General features: G+C 38.2%; 1 protein-coding gene across 1 annotated transcript in view; it reads right to left on the minus strand.

Moving 5' to 3' along the window:
• The window catches only part of LRMDA (leucine rich melanocyte differentiation associated), a 1,119,877-nt gene that overhangs the window by 992,622 nt on the left and 108,619 nt on the right, over window positions 1-18,636 (minus strand). The gene's annotated exons all lie outside the window — the stretch shown is intronic.

The raw sequence follows: 18,636 nt of genomic DNA on the forward strand, positions 1-18,636 counted from the left end.
AAAATAAAAAGACCACATGATCCTAAATGGACCAACCAGTTTAAAACGGAAATTTTATATGCAAAAATAATTTTTCCTGACATTTATGGAAAATCATGGAATCGCAGAATGTTACAATCTGGAGAATCCCTTACAGATCAGCAAAAAGATCACCTGTGAAGTTTGTGAAAAATATAAATGTCTAGGCCTCACCCCATACCATGGTCATACTGACCCAAACTCTCCAGGGGTGTCCAATTAACCCATTTTATTGACAAGATCCAGAGACGCTAACTTTCCCAAGACAACAGGTTTATTTTAAAGTCATATTCTATCTCATTTCAAAAAGGATGTAAGACAGAAGTCACATGATTGGTAATGATTGAATCAATGACTGAATGTAGACCCTTACATAGGATTCAAGTCAATTAATACACTGAAGAATAATTGTATGTTATCCAGTGCAAATTTTTATTGAAACACATAGAGTTTTGCTCTCCTGGCAAAGTGCTTGGAAATAGCATTCTTCTCCCACTGTGCCAGCACCCTCTTGATCACACTTAACCCCCAAACTGCCTTAGTTAGACTAATTTTCAGGGAGGTACTTTTAAAAGTTTTTAGCAGAGATCAGGTAAATCAGGCAAGGAAGACAAGAACCAAAAAAAAAAAAAAAAAAAAAAATCATACCACTGACAATCACCTAATTTACTTTTTTTCTAAGTTGTATACATTTCCCAATCGTTTCTCTGGAGGAGGATAAGGGGACATGACTGTTGTTTGTCCAATGAAGCAGTGCAGTGCATATCCTTTCCCTCATCAGAGAACACGAAACATTTCGCTGGCTACATCCTCTATGTGTCTTGGAGGATTTAGACACAACTTAGTAAAGTCACTCATGCCAGGCCTCTTTCATATCAGTCTGAAAGGACACATCAAAACACCTTGGTCCTTGAAACCTCTTGAGGACACAGATGGAAGACAGTTGGACTTAACAAATCAACACACAGCTCTATACATTATCTGGCTTTAAAAGAAGAGGAAAAGAGCTTAGCGAAAACAGAGCGACTTGCTTAAAAGGTGGACAAATCGCAACTGGGCAAAGCAGGAGAAAAGACATGCAGGCATTTGGCCACTCGCCTCAATCCCAGCTCTAGCTGATTCTCAATATCGAAGGAGAGCCAGTTGCAGCTCTCACTGAAACTACGTAGAGTTGGACCAGGGCCAGGAGACCTGGACAAACCAGAAGCCATGCCTCACATCTGCACTAAGAAAGTCATTTCCCTTTATCTTGCCCACTAGTATCAATCTTGCAGAGCTAGAACATGGGTTTTCATAGCCAGGCTGCCTCCTAAAATCCCAAAGCACTTATACAGCTATTTTAACCTCCCTGAGAAGTAAAAAGTCAGGCTTTATTGGTCTCATTTCAGTTGGGTGTTTAGTCCATTAATATTTGATGTAATTATTGATACAGTTCTGAGTCAAGTCTACCATTTTACCTTCTTTTTTTTTTTTTTTTTTTTTTTTTTAATTGAGACAGAGTCTCGCTCTGTCTCCCAGGCTGCAATACAGTGGCATGATCTCAGCTCACTGCAACCTCTGCCTCCCCAGTTCAAGCGAGTCTCCTACCTCAGCCTCCCAGGTAAATGGGATTACAGACACCCGCCACTACACCCAGCTAATTTTTGTATTTTTAGTAGAGACAGGGTTTTGCCATGTTGTCTAGGCTGGTCTCGAACTCCTGACCTCAGGTGATCAGTGCACCTCAGCCTCCCAAAGTGCTGGGATTACAGGTGTGAACCACCGCGCCCAGCCCCATTTTACTTTTGTTTTCTGTTTGTTTATGATCAGTTTTATTCCTTTGTTCCTAGTTTCTGGCCTTCTTTTGAAGTAACTGGGTTTTTTTTATAATTTTAATTTATCTATAGGTTTTTGAGTAATACCTCTTGCACTGGTTTCTAGGAACTATTCTAGTATTACAATATACATTATTAATTTGTTGCAGTCTGCCTAAAGCTAACATTGCACCACTTCACATAAAATGACAAAAAAAAAAAAATCATGCAACCATATGGGTCTGTTACCCCACCCCCAGCTTTTATGCTTCAGGTGTCATATATATTATATATGCATACACTGTAAACTCCAAAATACAATGTCAGAGTTCGGGGACTAAACGACCATGTAGACTTTTTTTAAAATCAAAGGAAAAGAATAGTCTTTTTGTTGTTGTTTACTCACATACGGTCACGGCTGATGCTCTTTGCTTGCTGAGGATGAGTGTCCATTCTTCAACTGGAAGAACCTCCTATACCGGTTCCCGGCATGCAGATGTGCTGGTGATTAATCATCTTAGTTTTCTTCTACATGAAAATGTCTTTATTTCACCTTTATGCTTGAAGGATACTTCTGAATAGAAAATTCTAGATTTACAGAGAGTTTTCTGTTTTTTTCTTTCTGTATGCCCTTGAAAGATGTGCCACTGTCTTCGCTGTTTCTGATGAGACATTAAGGTAATTCAAGTTGTTGTTTCCTTGGATGCAATGTGCAACTTTTTCTCTGGTTGTTTTCAATCTTAATTTTTTTTTTTTTCTTTTTGGAAGTTTAACCAAGACGCACCTGGGTGTGGTTTTCATTAAATTAATCCTGCTTAATGATTGAGCTTCTTGACTCTATATTTATATCATTCATCAAATTTGGGGTATTTTCAGCCATTATTTTTTCACTCTCCAACTCCATTCCATGAGAACACGTATTAGAGCTTCTGATATTATCCCACTGAGCCCTGCATCCCTGTTCACAATTTTTTCAAGACTGAAAAATGTCTATTGATCTTTCATTCATCTGACTCTTCCTCTGTAATCTCCATTCTACCATTAAGCTCATCCAGTGAATTTTTTGTTTGATATTATAATTCTCAGTCCTAGAAGGTTCACCATTTCTCTGCTGGGATTTCCAGTCCTTCCCTATACGGTGAACAAATGTATTTCTCTTTATGTCCTTGGGCACACTTATAACAGCTACTTTCATCAAATCATTGCTTGCTATTCCATCATCCAGGTATTCTTGCAGTTGATCTCTGTTGATTGTGTTTCGTCAAGCAGTAAGTAATTTTAGGTTGCATCCTGGATCTCTTGAATGATATGTTGTAGAAACTACAGCTTCTGCTAATTTTCTTTGCAGTCACTTTTTTAAACTATACAGTTAACTTCACTGAAATCAAACTGCAAAACACTGTCTCCCCTAAGGTAGGTAGCAGTTCACATTTCGGTTCAATTGTTTCAGCCTTATCTAGCCAGTATGGAATCTGCCCCACACGTGAAGTTCAAAGTCCATCTTAGATTTAGGTAGATTTTATACATGGAACTTGGGGCTCCACTCTGTGACTCACTCCTTTCAGAGACCCCACTCCTACAGCAGCTAAGGTTGTCCTGAACTCTAGTCTCTGATTATCCAAGCCAACCAAGATACATACTTTCTATCAAGTTATCTATCGTCCCACATGGCACAGGCTGAAGGCTGTACTCAAGATAAAACCTGTAGAAAATGAGAAATTCACCCTAAGCCTTTCCCCTCTTCCAAGAGTCAGCTTCCCTTCAGGTAGCTAACTGCATCTTCTCCCTTAGTAATCATGTAAGGAAAGTGTAGTTGCTCCATAGTTTTCTCTAGAACTCTTTAATAGGGCCATAGCAAGCAGACAGCGTAGGGCCCATCAAACTCCTGCCCATTAGAATCAGAGACTATCCCTCCTCATCAGATATCCATGGATTCTTAAATCCCAGCCCCTCAGGACTAACTGAAAAGGACCAGTAGATCATCCTGTCCCATCTCCTATGGAGGAGAACAAGAATCCCCTCCACCCTGGCTGATATTCTGCTTAAATCTCCCTACTGACAAGAGTATACAACTTTAAGGAAATATAAAAAGAAAAGTAAATGGCCTGGACATATTACATATTTCATTTCTTTTCATCTACTCAATCATCCTTTAAGGAAAGTATTATCATCCTCATTTTACAGACGACGAAACTAGGCCTCAAAGAAAGATGTTAACTTGCCTGTGTTCTCTCTTCTAGAAAATGGTACAGCCAGGTTTTGAATTTTGGTCACTACAACTCTAAAAGCTCACACCCGTTCCACATTGTCTATCCCACTTTCAACGTCTTTAAATATTGGCAAGTTCTTTCTTAACATTAAACTGAAGTCTGCCACCTTATAATTACCATCATTAGCTGTAATTCATAATTCTAGATTGGGAGCTCCTAAGAGTAGCGATAGGAACTCATTTGTCTTTGCATTCCTAGAACCTAGCACAGAGGAGGGGCTAAATAACTGATCGGTTAATTGATTAATGCCATTAGAAATGTCAGGTAAAAGTCTACACCTATCTCATCACATCAATCTCACAGCTATGTACAGTGGCTATCATACACCTTGTTCCTCTCTCCAACATCGTTTCTCTTTTGCAGTGTAAATGTTCCTTGTTTGTTTCAATGCTTCCCATTTGGAAGGATTACTAGAATCCTCCTGATCACCCTGGACACACTGCAACGGAACAATGTCACTTAAAATGTCATCTAGGAATTCCATTACTTCTCAGGATGCGGAAAACTACAAATGAGCATCACTCCCACACTAAAAAGAAAAAGCCAGATAATCTACAAAATCATAACTTTTCTCCAACCCATCAGAGAGCTGAGGTTGCAAGGCAAATGGTGAACTTAATTTCAAAGTGTGACTAGTTCCTCCAAGAACAGACAGAACACACAAAGCATTTCTTCTTTAGCAGAGCACAGGTTGAAGAGGCAGGCAACAAAAAAGTAAATAAAAAGAAAACAGCTAAAATTTTAACAAATTTTTTAATGTTGGATATGGGCTAACAAGAAAGTTTAGAATTCCCAAGAGCCCCAGACACAAGGAGAGTCTGCACTCACTCCTCATTTTATTCCCATGGTGCTCACAAGAGAGATTAAGACCAAGCAAGAGATAAAAGAGAGCTCCCTACACTGTGCACAGGAAGCCACTTCCTCCTTAAAAGGTGCACTTTGACTAAAGGAGAGACAGAAGCAAAATATGTCTGCCTCTGGGTGAAGGAGTAGAAAACCTTTTCAGTTACAGAATCTTGCATAGACATAGAGGCGTGCTGCCCCTGGAGGAGGGAGAGGAAATGCTCTCCTACCTAAGAGTCCCAACTAATATGAGACAGGAAAAGTCGCATACCTGGGACCCAGATACATAGGGCCTACCTAAGACTGAGATCCTCTACCACACCACAAGCTTCACACTGAGTAATAAGCAACAGCAGTCTAGCCCTCAAAGAGGGGCAACAGCATTGAGAGAGACCCATTCTCTAGGGTAAGCATATGGGACCAGCTAAAAGCTGAGGATGAAATGGAAACTTGAGGAAAACCCTCCATATCTCCAGGCTCACCACTAAGCAAAGGTAGCAGCACACCACCACTGGAAGAATTTGAAGCTATCATAGAACAAAACCCAGATCTAGCTCAATTACTGACTGCATTGACTCAACTACCCACACTAACATCCCAACAGAAGTGTCTCCATTTCCAAGTATAAATACTATTTACCTCAGTCTCTACTGTTCTTTTATATGCATTGTCTGGCATTGAATCAAAAGTTATCAGACAAAAAGCAAGAAAAAAAAAATGAAGACTCTTGGTCAAAAGATAAAGCAGTCAACATTACCAGAAACAGATGTGATGCAGATGTTAAAATTATCAGATAGGGACTTAAAATAATTATAATTAAGTTTTTAATCTAGAGAAAAAGGTAGACAACATGAATGAATAAATAATTTTAAAAGAGAAATGGAAACTTTTTCTTTAAAATGAGTCAAATGGAACGGCTAGAAATAAAAAGCATAACAAAAAGGAAGAATTTCTTCATAAGGTTTATCAACAAACTGAACACAGCAGAGAAAATGATTTACAAACTTGAAGATAGGTGAGTAGAAATGATCCAAAATAATAACAAGGGAAAAAAGTGCGGGAAAAAAAGCATATAAAAGCTATAGGATAATAGCAAAGAGTATAACATATATTTGTAATCCCAAAAGTAGGAGAGAAAAGGAAGCAGGAAAAAAAATGTCTGAAGAGATAATAGCTACAAATTTTCCAAAATTAATTAAAAATAGCAAACCACACTTCAAAGAACTTCAGAAAACCCCAAGCAGAGGATGAGAGGTAGAAGTGGTTAGGCACTTGTATCTTTGGTTTTTAGTAGTTTTACTATGATGGGGTGGGTGGCACAACTACTAAAAACAAAAGACACAGTGAAATTTTTGAAAGCAGCCATGGGGGGAAACAAAACCATGCAGAACAAAGCTAAGAATGACAGTGCACTGCTCAACAGAAAGAATGCAATGCAGAAGAAAATGGAATATCATTAACGCACTGACAGAAAAAAAACTGTCCACATGGAATTCTATACAAAGTGAAAGTATCTTCTAAAAATGAAGGTAAGATGAAGAATTTTTCAGACACACAGAAACTGAAAAAATTCATTGCCAACATACCATACTATGATGATGTTGAAGAAAGACCTCAGGCAGGAGTCTGGTAATAGAAGGAAATTCAGATCTACAGAAAGAAAGAGCTCTAGAAATGATCAAAATGTGGATAATAAAAGACAAACTGTTTTTCTTTATTTATTTATTTTTTTTTAGAGACAGGGTCTAACTCTGTTGCCCAGGCTGGAGTACAGTGGTGCAATCACAGCTCACTGAATCTTTGACCTTCTGGGCTCAGGCAATCCTCCTACCTCAGTCTCCCAAGAGGCTGGAACTACAGGTTTGAGCCACCACACCCAACTATTTTTTTTAATGTTTTGTAGAGATAGGTCTATACAATCCAAGTAAATATATTTCCCCAGTAGAGACTGGGTCTCACTGTTGCGCAGGCTGGTCTCGAACTCCTGGCCTCAAGCGATCCTCTCACCTCAGCCTCCCAAAGTGCTGGGATTACAGGCATAAGCCACAGCACACAGCAAATTTTTTCTTAATTTTAGTCTCCCCAAAAAAACAGCTGACTCAATGTGGCACATATTCACCATGGAATACTATGCAGCCATAAAAATGGATGAGTTCATGTCCGTTGCAAGGACATGCATGACACTGGAAACCATCATTCTCAGCAAAGTAACACAAGAAGAGAAAATCAAACACTGCATGTTCTCACTCATAAGTGGGAGCTGAACAATGAGAACACATGGACACAGGGAGGGGAACATCACACACCAGGGCATGTTAGGGGATAGGGGCTAGGGGAGGGATAGCATTAAGAGAAATACCTAATGTAGATGATGGGTTGATGGGCGCAGCAAACCACCATGGCACGTGTATACCTATGTAACAAACCCACATATTCTGCACATGTACCCCAGAACTTAAAATATTATAAAAAATAAATAAATAAAAAATTAAGTAAGCCAGCCCCTCCATGGTCTTACTTTTTAGTGCTTCTATACCTACATATCTCCTGGTAAGGTTGAACCACTTTTTCTTTTGTTGCTCTACTGGTGTTCATACTGTTCTATCTCTGTGGAACATCCTTCCTCAAATCCTAGGTTTAAAAACAAATAGCTGACTGTAAAGTATATTTAGTTTCAAATAGATTAAACTAGAAAAATTTTAAACAGAATATTTTAATTTTCCTATTAAAATAATCAAGTAAAAAAATTTGCCCAGGTTAAAAAAAAGATAATTGCTGTCTAAAGAAAAGATAGTACCAATGATCAGTAGAGTTTATAACATATGTAAAAGTAAAATGTAAGACAATAGAACAAAGGATGGAAAGGAGAAAATGGAAGAGTACCATTGTAAGATTCTTAAACTATACATAAAGCGATGTATTATTTGAAGGTAAACTGTGTGAAATAAAATGTACACCGTAAAGCAATCACTAGAACATTTTTAAAAGGAGTAAACATATAAGCCAATGGTAGAGATGAAATGAAATCATAAATATATAGAAATAATTCAAAAGAAGGCAGGAAAAGAAGGAAACAGAGAACATATGAGACAAATAGAAAACAATGCGCAAAACGGTAGACTCAAAACCAACTATACCAATAGTTATATTAAGTATAAATGGCCTAAACATTCCAATTAAAAAGCAGATATCATCAGACTCATTATGAAAACAAGACCTGACTATATGCTCTCTAAAAGAAATTCATTATAAATATAAATATAAACGCAGAGACATACATTAAGAGTGAAAAAATAGATACAACACAAACATTACATTAAAAAACTCCAATCTCTATAATAACATAATACAAAGTAGGTTTCAGAACAAGGAATATGTTTAGGAACAAAGAGTCAGTTCATCAAGAAGATATAACAAATGTATATGTATGCATCTAACAACAGAGTTCCAAATACATAAAGAAAAATCTTTATGTATTTGTATGCATCTAACAACAGAGTTCCAAATACATAAAGAAAAATCTTTATGTATTTGTATGCATCTAACAACAGAGTTCTTTATGTTTATGTATGCATCTAACAACAGAGTTCCAAAATACATAAAGAAAAATCTAATCAAACTGAAAGAAGAAGTAGACAAAAACCAGGAAGAACAGGAGACTTCAATACTCCTCTATTAGTAATTTATATAAAAACTAGATCAAAAATAAGTAAGGATATAGAAGACCTGAACAACATTATCAACCAAATTGAATTAATTGACATCTATAGAAGATTCCAACCAACAATAGCAGAATCCACATTCTTTTGAAGGGCCCATGGAACATTCACTAAGACAGACTAGTTTCTGAGCAAATGTATATAGCTGCTTATTCAAAATAGCTAAAACTTTAAACAATCCAAACAGCCATCAAATGGTGAACATGTCAAGAACTGTGGTACATTCACACAATAGAATACTACTCAACAATAAAAAGAAACAAACAGTAATACATGCAACTACATGGATGAATCTCAAAAGCATTATGCTAAGTGAAAGAAATTAGGCACTCAAAACGGTGAATACCGTATGATTCCATTTTTATGACACTCTGGGGATAGGCAAAGCCACTGAGACAAAAATTACCTCAGTGCATGCCATGGGCCAGGGAAGGAGAAAGGAGATTGAAAAGTGGGCACAAGGAAACTTTTTGTGGTGATAAAAATGTTATGTCTTGATTACGATGATGGTGCTGGTTACATGACTGTATGCATTTGTCAAAAATCATCTGTGCACTTAGGGAATTAATTGTGCATAAATTATATCTCACTAAATCTGACTTCAAAAATAAAAAATAACCTAAAGCAGTAGCATGTGCCTGTAGTCTCAGCTACTCAGGAGGCTGACACAGGGGGATTACTTGAGCCCAGGAGTCTGAGGTTGTAGTGTGCTGTTATTGTGCCTGTGAATAACCTAGACAATGTAGCGATACCTTGTCTCTAAAAAAATATACAAATAAACAAAATTAAAAACAAATTTAAATACAGTGGTCTGTTGGTATGGGAGATTGGTTCCAGGACACTGCACAAATACCAAAATCTAAGCATGCTCAAGTCCTTTACAGGCAGCCCTTCATATGCGCAGGTTCTGCATTCCAGATCAAACATCCCAATATTCAACTGATGAAATATTCTGAGCAAATGTTTATAGCTGCTTATTCATAACAGCTAAAACTTTAAACAATCCAAACAGCCATCAAATGGTGAACGTGTCAAGAATTCTGATACATTCACACAATATAATACTACTCAACAACAAAAAGGAACAAACTAGTGATACATGCAACTACATGGATGAATCTCAAAAGCATTATGCTAAGTGAAAGAAACTAGGCACACAAAAGGGTGAATACTATATGATTCCATTTCAGATTGAATATTCAATATGCAGTTGGTTGAATTGGTGGATACAGAACCAGTGGATATAGAGGACCAACTGTACCATTATCCAAGATAGGAAACTATAGTAATAAACTAATAACAATAATAATAAATAACTCTTAACATGGTCAGATCAGCATAGGCCTTGACTAGCCTTCCTGGAAAAGACTTTTTGAGGAGCTACCTCATTCTGTTGCCTCAAATGGAACTTCACTGAGCTCCTGGCTTCATTACAGATAGGTCTATACAACCTTAGTATATATATTTCCAACAGATACTTAGATCTTTTTTATAGGCCAGAGATCAAAGAGATAAGAAATATTACATATTTCAATAACATGAAGGAATATGAAAATTCATTTTCATGTTTGTAATGAGCCACCCAGCATCTGGTTCTGAGTTGTTCAGCTTAAGAATGCAGAGAGTTCAAAAGGGAGTTCTGAGAAACAGAAGACCATCTGGGGCTGCTGTGCTGAAAATACGAACTACCCCTCATCATTTAAGATACTGTGGGACGTCCAGGTCAGAAGGAACCTAACCAGCAAGGAAGGAGGCCTAGGCTGGGTCCTATACTCCCAGGGTATTAAAATCAGAGTTCCTCACTGTTCCATGGGAAAGGAACTCCCAAAACTCTCCCTTGGGTAAATCCAGGGCACAGAGTGGCCTTCTAGCATAGAAAGAAGATGCTAGCTAATGCTACCAGTACCTTGCTTGCTTGTTTCTACTAAGGGAAGTCAATACCAGACACTATTTTCATTGCTAAAGGTTAACCTGCAAAATTATTAAATGCCATCTTGCTCTAAAGAAGATTATTTGGAAAAGTTCACAACTTTGCTACCAAACCCAAAATAACTTTCTTAATCATCTGTTAAGGGCTCCCAACAGGCCACCTCTAGAGAAACATTTGTCCTTGGAGTGTTGCTGCTGTTGTTTTTCTTTAAAATGCTGTCCTTCACCACTGTGTTTATACTTTCCACAAAGATACAGAATGATTAATGCTGAAAAATAAATATGAAAAGCCTTACAATCAAATTAAGAGAGCACTTGATAAAATAAGCCCTCTTCTTGTGAGTTTTCAAAGAATAACTGTTTTTCATTACAATCTCAGCTCCCAGCAGGTCCTAACATAAACCAAGCCAGCTGCGGTTCAAGAAAAGGTCCAAAGGAGGACCCACTCGAGGTGAGGATAAATCACAATTGTGATCACAGACCAGGTTTCTATCTTTTTTATTCCCCTTAATAAATTGGGCTTGACCTGAAACTCCAAGAAAGTTAATTTATAACAGCCAAAATTTCTTTTTTTTACATAACAGCCCACCTTTCTTTTTCTTTTAAACTTAAACCATTATGACAAATGGAGATTTATTACATACTATAAACACATGTGGCTTGAGCACTGGTATTTAGTCTGGAAACTCAGATGGGGCAGTAAGCTGCTGCTGCAATCAGGAAATGCCATGTGACATTCTTGATAAAGACGAAACACACACACATTCCACAGCACTTATTGTGGCTACAGTGGTTTTAGCCATTGTGTGGGCACCACAGCCCCAGTGCAGGGCTGTGAAGTGAAAGATGATTCAGTAGACCAGGGAAAGATACTCCTGTCAGAGCCACATTAACTCGAGTCAGAAAAGTCTTCACAAGCGCCACCAGAGATTTTAATTAGAGATAAGCAAATAAAACCAGCTTCCCAAGACATTTCTCCCACCTAGGCCTGGTCTTCTCCTCCTCATCCATACCTAAAATAACCCTACAAGTGGTTCATGTGTTTTGGTCCAGAGATACTCAGTAATGCTATATAGAATCATCCTGAAACATGAAATTGGGTGCACTGATGAATAAATAGAATCTTGGGTGATCCTTCTCCCTTCCCTTGGCCAGGCTGAAAGGATCTATTTCTTCTCAATTGATCATTCTTGTAGTTCTCACTGGCAACAAGCACTAGGTGATTTACCAGCTAAGCAGGGTTCTCTGGGAGGTCATATTAACTGGTGGTTAAAAACATGAACTTTGGAGTCAATCCTAGCTCCACCACTTCCCCAAACTACCTAAAACTAAGTTTTTCCATCCATAAAATGGGAATATTGAAGTCCCCTATGTGTTTGTGGGGAGAATCCAGTGGAAAAAATACATGTATATCACATAGATCTACATAGATTTAACATTATTAAAAATGTAGAGATTCTCTATCATAATCTGAATAGCCACATAATGGTACAATTAAGCTATCAGTAATGATTATTATTAATAAACTTTCTGTATGTGTAGGTCTTCTCTCCAGACTATAACAACAGTCCCTTGGGGGCAGAAACTCCATTATTACACTTATTTTGCCTTGCTTATAATTCCAATGCATAAGCAACTTATTAATGAATACTCGATCACATCAATTCTACCATTTAAAAAAATTTTCATCATAATTTTGTAAAACAGAAACTAGTAGAAAAAAAATACAGATAAAAAAGAAAAACTGAAATCATCCTTGATCCCAACATTAGAAATAACCAGTTAATATACTGATGTATAGCCTTCTGTTCTTTTTTGTATGCAAACATATGTTTATTTCAAAATACAATTGGGATCAATAGTGTACACAGTGTTCCATAACCTACTTTTTAAGTTTATGAATACTTCATGCGTATTTTCCCCTACCATTAAACATTCTTCAAAAACATGACCTTTGAAGGTAGCATGGTCTGCTGTTCTATGGTTACATCCCCCATTGTCCTCACCCACCACCTTGCAAATGGAGAATGCTTGATTCAGTAAGATCACTGAAACCAGAAAATGTGTGTGGAATCAGTTGGCACCATGCCCAACACTGGTCAACACTCAGTAAATATTCTCTCATTCCTCCTCTGGGTGTCCATTGTCTTTAAAGAAACTTCATGAAAGATTCCAACTTGCACCATAAAATAAGGCTTCCCAGCACCAAAAGAGCAGAAGCCCATGACCTTCTGGATAAAGCTTCTGCTCATTCCATTTGGTTCCTGGCACAAGATTTTGGATAACCATCACAATAGAGTTCCTATGAGTTTCATGGTCGTTAGAAACTATAATCCTACTTACCTCTTCCTAAGACCTTCCAGAATCCAGAGCTCTCACACTGGAATTTTTGTCACTAAATATTTCTCTAATTATTTCAGACATGTTGGACTCTCCTTCCCAACCAGATTTAAGTTCTAGACCATGAAGCTTAATACTGTAAGCTGAAACAAGCTTAATACTGCAGAGAATACAGGACTTAGGGTCAGGAGGCCTGGGTTCTAGTCCCAACTTCGTTTCTTACTAGCTGTCATCATTTTGGGTAATCTCCCCTCTCTGGGGCTCAGTTTTCTCATCTGCAAAATGTTAGCGAGATAATCTCTAAGATTCATTATGTCACCACCTTTAGGGCGGCAACCAATTTCTACATAGTTGTCATATATTAACTAAGGTCTAGTGTAAGCCAGACACCTATTATGTCCACAGTGTCCTATGATATCAGTACTGTCACTTGTCACATTTAGCAGAGAAAGAAACTGAGGCTTAGAAAGGTTAAGCAACAAACCCAAAGTCTGCAATATAACCATCATCTTGATCCAAGTGTGTGTCTAAATTCTATGGTAACAACCAGGAAGCTGCACAATTCTCAAATCTTTTTCTTTCTGCCCAACCCCCCAGAGCAGCTCCAAACTCTTCGTAACACTTGATTAACAGATTGTAGTTTCTGACTCAGTTGATGGACTTTTACCAAGAGCTCATTTCTATATGTCATAGTGCTAAACAACATAGACATTTCAGACCTGATAATTATTTGTTGTGGGAGCTGTCCTGTGCATTGTTGGATGGTAAGCACATTCCTGGCTTCCCCGGACTAGATACCAGCAGCAACCACCCCACCCCAAGTTATGATAAATCAAATGTCCCCAAAGAGTGGGGAAGAATGCCTCCCCACACTGAGAACCACTTCTCTGAAATAAAACATACGGAAAACACAGGAAAAACAATTTTAAAAAAGGCAAAAGAATAAAAGCATTGGACTAATACCTACACAAATGGTAAAACAGAAACGTAATCAAATAATTAAATAAGATTCTAAGAGCACATTCCTACTTTAAAACATCTGACTTAGTGGTGAGCTTGCACTAACTAAGAATAACACTACAATCAAAACAACAAGTTGTATACCTTAAATATATACCATTTTTATCTGTCAATTATACCTCAATAAAGCTCAAAAACGAAAAAATTTCTATTGTTTCTCCTTAAAATGAAATATTGTTTATTATAGATATTTCAAATCATGCAGGAAAAAAAACAAAAAAGTTTTTTAAACACACGCAACAAAAGAATAACATTACAGCAATGCAGCAGGAAGGGTTTATACTCCTGCCCAGTGCTTAAGGTCAGGGGAGGGCCAGCACTTTGACAGCTGGGATCATGAAAGAGGCAGTTCCTTCCTCTCTAAGTCATAGGCAGTGAATAGGAAGACAAGAAAAACTGTCTTTCTAGCACCCTATATCCAAGTAAGGATTCTGAAGGTTTTTTTCCAGTAGATCCAATGCTATAATTGTTAGGTTCTCAGGCTAGCCCCAAAAATTCCACTTACCCAAACTAATCCTTTTCATTTTGCAGAAATAAATTTTGTGAGATAGTTTAGAAACCTACCATCATTTAATCCTCCATTTTTTAAAGAATAATTCTAAATATGTACTACCAATTAACAATAAAGTTAGGGGGTTAGGGACTAAATATAAGCTAAATAAATACAGCCAAATCTTTTCTCTACCTGTTCTCCCAGAAGTTCCATTAATATTAATCTGTATCTTTCCTCATAGGTTTGCCATCAAAACTTATCAAATAAGTGTGAAGACACACACGGACACAAACACACACACAAATGCACATGCACAAAGCTTCATTTCTGAAGTGAATCTGTAGTTGAGTTTTTAAGGATCTCCCTGGCACTCCTTTGAAGTTGGTTCTTGGTATGAAACTGTGGACACAGGTGGGGTGAGGGACCCAAACTTTAAACATGCCAAAAAGCACAAGGCACAGCAGGGAAGCACATTCAGGGACCCTTGTATCAGAATTAGTAAGTTTCTGTCACTGATGGGAGTGAAAATCCAGAGTGCTATACATCATTGGGGACATTTCAGCTTACTGTCATATTTCATAGACAAAATCACATTCCAGGAAGAAAGGGGTGAGGGGAGAAGGGAGAGGAGGTGTAGGGAGGGAGGAAAAGCCACACAAAAGTTCTGAAATATATCAATGTCCAGAAATAGGAAAGGAAAAAAATAAAAATAAATCTTTGGAGAATTTAAAAAACATGAAATAAAATATCTATCTTATTTCAGAATCCTGGAGTAAATAATATTTCTGATGTTCCCATAGAGAGTCAAATCCAGCCAGCAAAACAAACACAAATACAAATAAATACTGGGCTGGTGAATTAGGGAAGGTACACAGAGGAATTTAAAAATAGGACGAGGGTTTTGTTCAGAAATGGGATCCTTCCTCTCTCCTCCTCCCCACTTCCATTTTTTTTTTCTTGAAGTCAAATCCATTATTTTGAAAACATCATTTGAAACCCTAAAGAAATAGCAAAACACAGTATTGTGGTATTCCAAAGTAATATCTCTTGTTTATAACCATATAAATTTAGCCCCTGGCACTACAGGGCTTATATAATAGAATAGAGTTATTTTAACAGCGCCCTGTTAAAGAAGAAGCAAAATGTTCAGCTCATTTTCTCCAGTGGGAGAGACCCATGGCCTCATGTGAGAGAGGGAACATGCCTAAGTCATTACTGCGGGAAAGCAATCCGTCAAAGCCGGGTCGCTCTGGCATGGCCAGCACCACTGGTGAGATCAGAGAGGCAGCCTCTGCTTGCAATTACCAGAGAAGGACCTTGGCTCTAGGCAGCCTGCTATCAATTACAACCCTGGCCTCACGCTTGGACTTGTCAATTTCCCAGTGTCTTCTGTTTTGTAACAGTAAGAAAAAGGGCTCCTCCTGACTGATTCTTGGAAGTTTCTCATGTGTTGTGTCACTCCTTGGTGTCATTAACAATTCAATTAAAATTTCACAGCACACAGGCAGGCCGCGCCGGACAGGGGCGGGAAGGGGCCTGGTAGAGATTTCTGAAGGGCCTGCATTGGGGCCACATTGGATCAAGTGAAACCAATCTTGAAATTTCTTTGATTTCTCAAGTCAGGCCTGCATGTGTCTCCCATCTGACACGACGCTGGCTGTCATCTTGACAGGACGACATGTTTGATGTTCTCACCCCATGGGGGGTGTAGTGATGGAAAGGAATTTCAGGCTGGCTAGAAACAAAAATCTTGTGCTACTCCACTAAATATTTTGGCTCCAGAATAGATCATTATAAATATTTGCAATCAGCTCTCTTAATCTACAGTGAGTTCTAGAAACTTCTTTTTCTCCATTTGTTTTTTTATTGGGTCCTTCTATTTTCTTGCTTTTCAGAGTGCGGTTGTCTATAAAAAATGACAGACAGAGCATCAATCACAATTAAATTCTTCAGGAAGGTAAGATGACTAGGAATGCTAAACAGGATGGCTGGAAACAAGAAAGACTTGCTACTGTCATTATTAACTCTGTGAAAGTGCAAACACTCCTTTGTCTCGCTGAATGATGGAGCTACACATGCTCACGTGCTTTTAAGCGTCCCAAGGGTTTAGGGAAAAACCAAAAAAAAAAGTTTCAGGCTTAAGACTTCTGAGGCAGCTTTCTCTCTAACCCCCTCAATGAGTTTAGTCATGCAAGGAAAGATTCTTTAAAGTTACCAAAGACTTTGTTTAATGCCCAAGAAAATGCAGACTGTCAGCACCCTTTGTCAGGTTTTGGTGGCTTAAGTCCATTCCCCAATACACTGGTGACCCTCCACCCTCATTCACTAGTTTCTTTTTGACATCAAGCGCTGGATAATTGTTTGATTTCCTTCTAGGTAAAAGGAGATTAAATGCCCAGCTGCAACAGCTGACACACAAAAGGGAAAATATAGTTTAACCACCATATTTATCAAGATAATTTTTCTTCCACACACTGATTAATAACATTAGCCAACATCCCCTTTGGCTTGCGGAAAGAGAGGTGGGGAGAGACATGTCCCCCTCAGAGTATCAGAAACAGGAGTTGACAGTTCAAGGCAAAAATGATTTGCATGTAAATTCTGATCAAAAGCAAGTCTGCACCCTGAAGTTGTCAAGTTTTGCTACCAATTTGACACTTAAATGGGCTATAGCAAAACTTGATTTAAACTGAAGAGGAAAAAAACATGGCAACTCAATTACCCCCTAGCAGATCGGATCTGGCAGCTGAGGTCAAACTTTTCACCCTGCCATTACATTTCTCAATACCTGATGCTTTAAACAAACACTATGTATTCCTCCTACAATCCTGGAGGAAAATGCATTTCTCAGGGCTCCCTACTGTGCCCCAGATTAAAAAATAAAGTTTCACTTGTGTGGGATCTGGGGCCATTTTCTCCATGTAAATTTCTGAATAAATCAGGACTTAAGAAATGGCCTTTTGCACTGAGAAAAATAGTCTCTGCTTTAAAAAAAAAAAAAATTGTGGGGAAGATTTGTGGAGTATTAAAAGATGATTTAAAAACAAATATTCCCATAACATTAGAGGCAAAAGGGTGACCTGTTTTTAGTTTGCTTTTAATATATTTCATATTTGAGCTTAGGCTGAACAGCACATTAATTCAGCAGGGAGAAAAACAGCTAGCTAGTTCCAAATCGGCTCCAAATTTATGGAGGACAAACTATCTCATAAGGCCCTGGGACAAAGGCTCAAATCCAGGAAAGACCCAGTTGGCCTCTGGGAATTCCGTCCCACCAGGGTTTGAATGCTGCGGTTTCCTGGGCTATTCAATCACTGCAAGAGTTCTCATTCCTGCAACAACTATTTAAACTAACAGTTGTTTAAACTCTTCTTATAAGTGCCCTAAAGCAGATCCAAAACTGCTTTTTTCCTTTTTTAAAAAAAGCACTTGTTTCCCTAAGTTGGTTTTAAGCTCTTCCTATAAAAGCAATGAGTTTATTGACTCTGCATTCACCATAATTTCTAGTTCTTATAACAGGTAGCCAGGTAACACGTAGGAAATTATTTTACTTTTTTAGCCAATAAATACATTACATATTTACTGGATGCCAGGCACTGTTCTGAGCACTAGGGGCCCAAACATGAGTAATAGCTGCTTACAGTTGGGAAGACAATCACATACACAACTAATTACAATAGTGTGGGATAAACACTGCAAGAAAGTAATATTCAAAGTATATGAGAACACATTTAACTAAGGGATTCAGTCTGGGGGAGCGAAAGTTTCAAATTCCCCTGGTGACTGGGACTGTATCTATATTGGCATCCAGCAAATTGTGGAGCAGAGTGCTAGTGGGGAGGTAAGATGTTTCTACAGAAGCCAGTCAAGTGGAAATAAAAAAGCCTGTTTGGCCAGGTGCTAGGTAGGGGAAGACAGTATGGTGATAAAAGGAGAATCCTATGGCTACACACATAGGACAAATGTATGAAACCACACTCCTCTTGTGTCTGGTCTTCCTATAAGCCTATCATGCCAATCCCCAAACTTGGAGCATGCCCACCATTGGTGGTGTACTTGCTATGCTGTTACTCAAACATGCCAAGCTTGTTCTGGCCTCAGGGCCTTTTCACTTGCTTTCCCTCTGCCAGGTTTCCAAACCTTTGCACAAGCTATCTCACCTTCAGCTCTTTGCTTAAATGTCACTTCTCAGAGCAGCCCTCCCTGACATC

Source organism: Macaca thibetana, chromosome 9, assembly GCF_024542745.1.
Source record: "Macaca thibetana thibetana isolate TM-01 chromosome 9, ASM2454274v1, whole genome shotgun sequence".
Classification (NCBI taxonomy): domain Eukaryota; kingdom Metazoa; phylum Chordata; class Mammalia; order Primates; family Cercopithecidae; genus Macaca; species Macaca thibetana.